This window comes from Mus caroli, unplaced genomic scaffold, assembly GCF_900094665.2.
Source record: "Mus caroli unplaced genomic scaffold, CAROLI_EIJ_v1.1 scaffold_14569_1, whole genome shotgun sequence".
In the NCBI taxonomy this organism is placed as follows: Eukaryota; Metazoa; Chordata; class Mammalia; order Rodentia; family Muridae; genus Mus; species Mus caroli.
The window spans coordinates 16,751-24,802 of NW_018389619.1; the positions used below are offsets into that span (position 1 = coordinate 16,751).

At 41.2% G+C, this 8,052-nt stretch overlaps 1 pseudogene; it reads right to left on the bottom strand.

Moving 5' to 3' along the window:
- Positions 1 to 462: 462 nt before the first annotated feature.
- On the bottom strand, positions 463 to 943 carry LOC110288199 (annotated as a pseudogene).
- Between the last annotated feature and the right edge of the window lie 7,109 nt (positions 944 to 8,052).

Sequence of the window (8,052 nt, forward strand, 5' to 3'; positions counted from 1 at the left end):
GTGACTATTGAGAAGGGTGTTGTTTCCCTAATTTCTTTCTCAGCCTGTTTATTCTTTGTGTAGAGAAAGGCCATTGACTTGTTTGAGTTAATTTTATATTCAGCTACTTCACCAAAGTTGTTTATCAGGTTTAGGAGTTCTCTGGTGGAATTTTTAGGGTCACTTACATATAGTATCATATCATCTGCAAAAAGTGATATTTTGACTTCTTCCTTTCCAATTTGTATTCCTTTGATCTCTTTTTGTTGTTGAATTGCTCTGGCTAGGACTGCAAGTACAATGTTGAATAGGTAGGGAGGTAACATTCTTTTAGTATCTCAACTTAAATACTGATGGAGATTCTCATAATTGATGTTAAAGAAATTGGAAGAAAGTGCAAATATCTATACAAAAACATGTATTCCTAACAAACTAAAACAGAAGCATTCATACCACTTATAACTCTCGTTTCTACAACTGACCTTATATAGTACCTTCTATCCATTCTGTATTTCCTCCTGGCCAGGCACCTGGTTTGGAGAAGGACTTCATCCCTTTCTGGGAATTGCTGCTGTTTGATGTCAGGAAGAAGATGGTGAGGGACACAGGCCATCCACACTCAGAGCTCCATGATATCCCAGTTGGAGATGCAGAGTAGTAGGGACTGGTGGTATCCCCCAGCCTCAGCAACCTGAGGGTATCAGGAATCAGGCTCCAGGATAGTACCAGAGATGCAGCTCTGAGCAAGGGCTCCTAAGTGGTGGCAGGGCTTTGGGAAAAGTCACAGAGGGGCTGCAGTAGGGGTGGTCATTATGTAGGCTGAGTCAGGAGAAATGTGTGGCCATGTTCTCAATCAAGAACTGCTTGTGGAAATATTCCCTGATGTCCAGGCCACAAATCACCCCAGTGGTAGCCTGTGGTCCTGACTTGGTGGACCTTGCTACAGGGGCTGTTGCAGGATCATTATGGCTCAGGGTTATGCAGATAGAGGCGTGGGATTCAAGCAGCAGAGGTGGAGCCCTAATTTCTCAGCCATTCATATGTGTGTAAGGTAAAATCTCAAAGTTCTCTTGATTTGCATGACCCTGATGGTTAAAGATGTTAAACATTTCTGTAAGTGTTTCTTAGACATTCTCCTTTCCTCTTTTGGGCATTTACTGTTTATATCTGTATTCCATTTTTAAGTTTTTTTTGTTTGGGTTTTTTTTTCCCTCTTTAGTATCTAGTTTCTTGATTTCTCTTTATATTTTGCCTATTAGTCTATTGGATGTGTAGTTGGTAAAAAAAAAAAATCTTTGCCTAGTCTATTGTTTGTTGCTTTGTCAGCATGATGGTGTCTTTCATCTTACAGTAGCCTTTCAGTTTCATGAGGTCCTATTTATTAATTGTTTATCTGGCTGCTGCTATCATTTTCATGTAGAGACAGACATTTGACCTGTCAGAGCATTCTCAGTTAACCAACTTTTCAAATACTTCAGTGATCTTCTAAGATTGAGACAAGCTCAGACTGGAGCAAACAGGCTATTCATTTAGCTTTTATTTTCCATATTAGTCTCTCATTGTTACATTTGGGTGTTGCCATAAATCTCCAACTTAAATATGCCCCGGTAATGAAAACACAACTCACATGAGAATGGAATTAACATCAAGTATAATTCTCCCCAGAACATCCCACAGCATCTGGGTATCCTAATATTCACATGAAACATTACAGCAGAGGAGAAATCATTTATATGCTACTTTCTCTATTTTATCTGAACATACTTGATTATTTCTAAAGTACAAAATTAAGAACTTATTTGTTAAAGATATATAACAAAAACCAAAAAAACAAGAAAGCAAATAAGAACTAGTAGAATATTGTGAAGTATAGTATCCTGTGTCCAGGCTTGCATCACCTGTTGGATGTTCTGAAGAAAGCTTCTTTACATTTGTTTCTGAGATGGTAGCATTAAAAACTCTGGACCTTCCTCTTTGAGCAACAGAAACACCACTCCTAAATCCATACTCCCCTCTCAGTCAGAATCAAAGACATGCTAACTCCTTTCCAGAGGCTCTTAAGAAATTTGTGCATTCTATGTAACGATGTGTGCACAGGTTGTGCTGTTCTTAGTGGCCTCAGCCCCACTTCTTGCTCTTCTGTAGACACATCTAAAGAGATGAGAGTCAAAGTAAGCCAGAGATTTTCAGGAGCATTTCACTAGAATGCCATAGGAAAAACCATGGTTATTAAAGGGCGCAAACTAGATCGCTACACAATGCAAGTAGGATCATTTCTGAAAATGAACCAATGACTCTTTTTATTCCATCTTCTTCATATTAACTCCCATGTTTGACCCTGTGTATGTGCAGTTATGCTTATATGTGTGTAGTCACGTGTGTGTGTCTATGTCTATATCCAGGTGTATAAGTTCATGTGTGTTCAAAAGCCATTGGGGAGTATTTGCTACTGTGTGAGTAGGAGGTCAGTTAAGTGCCTTCCTGAAATTATTTGCAGTATGTTTTTACACACTCTCACCTGGAATGTGGACTGTCAACTAGATTAGACTGTCTGCACAGAGAGCATGAAGGATCTGCTTCCATCTCATGAAGTTTAGATTATAGGCACACTGAAGAGCCATACCAAGGTTTAACATGGTTTCTGGATGGTCTAAGGTCAATTCATTATACTTGTTTACCAACCATTTTGTATAGAGTTCCTTTTGGCCATAGACAGGGTGTCAGTGTGGGCTTGAGGGTAGGTTTCATGGCTAGATTCTCATCTCCTTACATTTTCCATGAAGCTATCTATTCTGGTCCACAGAGCAAATGGTTCATTGCTCCTGAGTTATAAATCCTCAGTTGCAGCTCTATACAGTAAACAGGAATAAGTGGAGTCATAAAGTAATTTTTCTTTTGTGGCGGATTCAAGAGAACTTACAAAGTAAGGAAAAAAGTAGGTATCTGATAAAGAAAAATATTTAATTTGGGCTGGTTTACAATTTTAGATATTATTCAGATAATATATAGTTCAATATATTACCATCACTGCAGGAAGTACAGTTGTGTGCAGGCAGAAATAGTGCTAGAGGAACCTAGAGTTCTTCATCTTGATGGACATACAGCAGAGAGACCGTGTCTAGCATTTGGTGTACCGTGAGCCCGCCTCCACAGTCACACTCTCCATCCAACATGGCTACACCTACTTCAATAAGGTCACACTTCCTAACAGCACCATTCCCTATGGGCCTATTGGGGCCAATTTCATTCAATTTACCACAGTATATATATGTGCACATTTATATCCTATATATACATGTACACACAGACACACAGACACACACACTCACATATGTATTTTGTTATGTGTTAGCATCTAAATAAAGGGTCTGCAGGTTGAAGGAGACATGGAATTATCATGAGCAAAGAACACATAGCTGATAAAGCCTTAGAGTTATTGAGCAAGATACCGTGTCATATTTGGAAGTCATACCTATTATGTATTAGAGGCTGCAATAGGTATATTCCAGGAACTGAATTTAAACTTAATGGCTAAGGTTATAAAGCTTTTGTTTTCAGAAGGGATGGGCAAGCTACTTATATACCTCAGTTTCTCTGCATCTTGGTAATTAGACTAATTCATTCCCATCAATATCCCACAGACTCAAGAACTAGGCTGTGAGAAGTTTCATTTACTGCTTAAACTCTTTCCTACAGTCTAGCAATTCAGAGAGAGATCACAATCTAATGATCATGGTACTGTACAGTAGTGTACTATGAAGTTCCACTTTGACCTACAGAGTATTGGAGAGCCATGGCCCGGCAGTCCTGAACACTGAATGTCTCATGTGTTTGAGAGAGTTACCCAGGGGCAGAGGGATGATGAGGTTGACTGGCTATAAGAGTGGTCAGAGTTCCATTTTTGCACATGGACTATCCATTGGTGTTTTGGTGTGTTCTGTCAGAGGAATTGTCATGTGTTCATTTTCTGAGATGAATGGTCCCTATATGACACATACTGACCTTTTGGGGTAGTTGTGAGTTGTCCAACTTGGAAACTCTCATCTATCTGTGTCATCCACAAGAACGCCACAAAAAACAAATGCCTTTTGGACAAGGAAAGGGAGCTCCTTTCTCAGCATGCTGCAAGGATCCTGGAGTGTCAATCTTGAACATGTTCAGGGATGTTATTAAGAACACCTACATGGGATAAAAGACATGGGTAAGCCCTCTGTTTTATGAAAAGGCAAGCAGGAGTGTTTTCAACAGTCAGCACCCTAGGAGATGCTACTGCTAGGTCAAGCCAGAAACCTGACACCTAGATGTCACTGGATCGGTAAGCAAGAGGTCTCCAGGATGTAATGGGGAGGACATTAGTCAAAATACCCAGCAAAGGGGAGATAGAACCATCTCCGTGGGCATGGCCCCTAGTTGAGGAATGGGGCCACCCACCCATTTCAAACATTTTAACCCAGAATTGTTCCTATATAAAGGAAATGCAGAAACAAAAGATGGAACAGAGACTGAACGAAATGCCATCAAGAGAATGTCACACCTAGAGATCCATCCTACCTACAGACACCAAACCCAGACTCTATTGCTGGTACCAAGAAGGGCTTGCTGACAGGAGCCTGATATAACTGTCCCCTGAGAGGCTCTGCCAACACCTGACCAATACAGATGCAGAGCCTCACAGCTAACCCTCAGACTGAACCCAGGGACCCCAATGGAAGAGATAGAAGGACTAGAGGAGCTGAAGGAGATTGCAATCCCATTGGAAAAACAATATCAACTAACCAGACCACCCTGAGGTCCCAGGAACTAAACCCCAACCAAAGAGTACACATGGGGGGACCCATGGTTCCAGTTACATATGTAGCAGAGGATTACTTTATCTGGCACCAATGGGATGGGAGGCCCTTGGTCATGTGGAGGCTCAAAACCCCAGTGTTAAGGGGATATTAGAGAAGTGAGGTGAGAATGGTGAGTGGGGCGGGGTAATATCCTCATAGAGGCAAAGGAGAGGAGCAGTTTGTGGAGAGGAAACTAGGAAGGTGGACAACATTTGAAATACAAAGGTTGGAGAGATGGGTCAGTGATTAAGAGCACTGGCTGCTCTTCCAGAGGTCCTGAGTTCAAATCCCAACAACCACATGGCGGCTCACAACCATCTGTATTGGGATCTGATACCTTCTTCTGGTGTGTCTGAAAACAGCTATAGTATACTTGTGTAAATGAAATAAATAAATCCTTAAAACTAAAAAAAAATGTAAATAAATAAAATAACAAATTAAAAACAAATGATGGGGTATATTTATGCAATGGAGTATTACTCAACAGTTTAAAAGAAGAATGACATCATGAAAATTTCAGGCAAATGCATACACCTAGAAAAAATTCATCTTGAGTGGCATAACCAAGAACAAAAAGATACATATGATATTTATTCATTATATGCAGATATTAGCCATAAAGGAAATGATAACCAAGCTGCAATCTTTAGACCCTGAGAGGTTAGATTAGGCAGAGACCTAGAAAGAGAACATATGAATCTTAATGGAGGGGGAAATAAAATAGATTTTACATGTAAAGCAGGGGCAGGTGGAGATGGGAGCAGATGGGGATGGGAGTTCTTGTGGGGAGGTCATGAGAATGACTGGTGAAGTCAGGATGAAAGAGAGAGTGCCAAACCCTGGGAGAGAAGATTGGAATTTGGGGATATTTGTTGTAGAAACGAGGTGCAGTGGAAACTTTCTGGAATTTATAAAAGTGATCCTAATGAGGACTCAACTGGCCATCTCTGCTAGGCAGGAATAGCTTCTAGTAGTGGAATTGCATTGCATTCAATTGCGTTGATGGCTGGAAGATCCAATGGAAAATCTCAAACAACCCAGGCTGCTGCCAAAAAAAAAAAAAAAAAAAAAAAGGTATCCAAGGGGAGCTCCACCTTCTCTGAGGAGAAGGCAATGGGATAGGAGGAGGAGGAATATGTAAAGCTCTGACCAGGAGCAGAGGAAAGAGGAGGGGGGGGGCTGTGATAGAAGTGTAAAGTGAATAAAATAAATAAACTACTGAAAAAAATTAAAAAGTACTGTGACTGGAACTGCCCACTTTCTTTTTCTCTCAGCCATCTGTCAAAGTGTTCTGAATGCCAATTCAAAGATGATTTTGGCATTCTACTGAAATATTTCAGACTTTTTGTTTGTAAATATTATCTATCCAACATCGCAGAGAGATGGTCCAACAGGATGCCCTCAATCTCACTATCTTCATGTAAGTGATAACCTGTGACTTTGGGTCCATGGTCACTGCTCTTCTCAGGAGAACAAGTCTAGAGCCACAAAAGGGATGCACATTCACATGCCAAGGCTCTGGTAAGATATATTCTTTATCTGCTCAGGGAGGTTTCATAGCCAAAATGCAAAGTATCTAAGGTGGGCAGTGAATCAGGTTTATCTACCCACTGGGTGGCTTTCACAAAGAGATCCACCTATAGAGTCCCCTGATATCATTAGCAATTTGGAGTGGTTTTGTGTAGTTTGATGGTAGAACAGAGACATTTCATTGTCTACCACAACATGTCCTTCTGATGCTATGTGCAGTCTCTGAGCTCTTCTAGAGCTCAGGCATGATATGGTAGTCATTCATGGGAAGTGTAGGTGAAAGATGCTCACCTCAGTCAGCTTCATGAATGCTGAGTGTGCACATTCTCATGTCAGGAATTATCTGGGTACATGTTTCAAGATGTTGCCAGGCATCTACAAGAGAAGGATTAGTTTACAATGAAGCTGCCAGAAAGATTCTTTCACCTGCTCAAGTCCTGTTGCCTTTCAGACGAGAGCAGGTTTATTTTAGGTGGAATTCAGTACCTTGTTAAACAGGTATTCATTTTCTCCTTATGTGACCTACCTGAGAACGAACTCAATGGGTCTCTTGAGGAATTGCTGTCTGAAGGGATTCTCTAGCCTGGATGCCTGCTGCTGTCCTGTCCCATGAACAGGCTCTAGGAGTCAGGAGAAGAAGCAGTTTCCCAACCACCTGTCTGGGTTGGACACTGTGCATTCTGTACACCATCTTGTTTAACACTTGCCTAGATGAGTCAGAATGCATAGATGGTAAAAATGATCCTCCACCACAGAACTTGTCTAACAGAGCCTGCAGATTTGAGAGGTGAAAGCAGGGTCAGTGAGAGATCTGGACTCTAGTGCAGACACTCAGACTACAAGGGAATACAGTGTATTTGTGATCATCATATCTGAGTCATATATTTGAAACAGTGTACCAGCCAATCATGCTCTGTCCAAGAGAGCAAGTTACTGAGCATCTATGCGACTCAGATTTCTTCTCTGGGAGATGAATATTACTGGCCAATATTTGGGTCAAGTGTGGCTAGCTTCTGGTACAAAAGCTAGTGTTGACTGCACCTCTCCGGGTGTCTCCATCAGGCAGGCTATGTGGAAAGGAAGGTGCTGAGTCTGTGAGTGTGGCCCTATTAAGCTGACTTCTCTTTTCTTGGGTAACAGGGTAAAGGTAGAAACATGATCCCTCCAGTGGCTGTAACACAAAATGTTTTCAACATGTTTTACTGGCCTCTTAGGCATCAATTCTGCACTGTGAAATTCACATACTTGGAGTCAACTGCACATGGTGTAGCCGAACAATCACTTGTCCTGTCTCTCCTGGGATTCCTTGATATGGTTACATTACTCAAGTCTCCTTTTCCTTGGTGCTGCTTTCAGTGAAGTGTATGAGGAATGAAGAGCACCTTAGTGGACATGAAGAAGCAGATCAGTTATGGACCAAGGAAAAAATGACTAATACATCTTGGGTGGCTTCTTCAGCTAGGTTGTGGGATCTCTCATAATCAAGACTCTGAAACTTAGTACAAATGAGTGACTGCAGCCAGTGGCAGAATTAATGTCAGGACATAGTTGTAAGTGAAGATCCCGAGCCTCTTTACTTTAAACCCTTCCTCCTTGAATAATTTAGGACAGAGAATCACTTACACTAAGTTATTTCAGGTTCCCTCTTTGTCCATTCCTTAATGGGATCTCTCTCTCTCTCTCTCTCTCTCTCTCTCTCTCTCTCTCTCTC